The 1,163-nt window shown below is 46.9% G+C and overlaps 1 non-coding gene across 1 annotated transcript; it reads left to right on the top strand.

Moving 5' to 3' along the window:
- Window positions 1–668: 668 nt before the first annotated feature.
- Window positions 669–741, top strand: TRNAF-AAA (transfer RNA phenylalanine (anticodon AAA)). The gene has a single exon. It is a non-coding gene; the product is annotated as a tRNA-Phe (tRNA).
- Window positions 742–1,163: the final 422 nt, after the last annotated feature.

Here is a 1,163-nt window from a genome sequence, read left to right as displayed (position 1 = left end):
GTGGGTTGCCATTTTTTACTAAAGGGGATCTTCCCAACTCAGGGATTAAACTGCATCTCTTGCATCTCCTGTGGCAGGCAGATTCTTTACCACTGTACCCTGACAAGCAGCAAGTGGTAAACTAGTTTTTGAATAAGCAAGCATATCCGTTCAGTGAGACTCTATTTTCCATCCTGTCTCCAAATGTCTATTAGAACCCCGTCATTGATAGTCCTGGCCCTTCGTTTCCTTGATGCCAATAAATTGCGGATAACATAATTGAACATGAGTTCCTTGGAAAATTTTGTATACATTATTTTGTATTTATTTTTCAGTGTCTTGTTTGCTCCATCCTTCTCTATGCCAGTGGATGAATCAGATTGCTCTCACTTCCTTCTACCAGGAGAGGGTTGAAAGATCAGCTACCTGCTCTGCCCTTTGGATAACATCCAGCTGGTAAATGGAAGTTGCCCTGTCTCAACAAGGCCAGGAATGGAAGATTCGTTATTTGCTCAGGCCTACTGATACCAGGGAAGGGGGAAATTGGAGCCCTGCTGCCTGCTTCTGCAAGATAGCAGCATGGGATTTAAGTCAACTCCCCACTCAGGCCTGCTTAACATGTGGATGGGGAGAGGGTATGTTGCAGTTTTTCCTGTTGGTATTTGGCAGAAATAGAGGGGCAGTTAACTTCCCTGGTGGCTCAGATGGTAAAAGCATCTGCCTAAAATGCAGGAGACCCGGGTTTGATCCCTGGGTTGGGAAGATACCCTGGAGAAAGAAATGGCAGCCCGCTCCCGTATTGTTGCCTGGAAAATCCCATGGATAGAGGAGCCTGGCAGGCTGCAGTCCAAGGGATTGCAAAGAGTCAGACACTACTGAGCGACTTCACTTCAGAGGGGCAGTTGCCAAAATGTTTTTCTGTTATTAGCTACCCTTTTCCATTGGCTAGGAGAAATAGGCTTTTCTCTGAATTTTTGCCTTTTTTTTGGCATAGAGACGTGAGAGGACTGGTTGTTGGGTGGCTCCTGCAGCACCCTGCCTGGGATGTTGTGTGTTATGTCACTCTGTCATGTCTGACTCTTTGACCCCATGGACCATAGCCCTCTAGGCTCCTCTGTCCATGGAATTCTCCAGGCAAGAATACTGGAGTGGGTAGCCACTCCCTTCTCCAGGGCATCTTTCTG

The sequence above is a fragment of the Budorcas taxicolor genome, chromosome 1 (genome assembly GCF_023091745.1).
Source record: "Budorcas taxicolor isolate Tak-1 chromosome 1, Takin1.1, whole genome shotgun sequence".
In the NCBI taxonomy this organism is placed as follows: Eukaryota; Metazoa; Chordata; class Mammalia; order Artiodactyla; family Bovidae; genus Budorcas; species Budorcas taxicolor.
The sequence above is the reverse complement of the archived record's forward strand: the minus strand, read 5'-3'. Positions and strand labels throughout refer to the sequence as shown.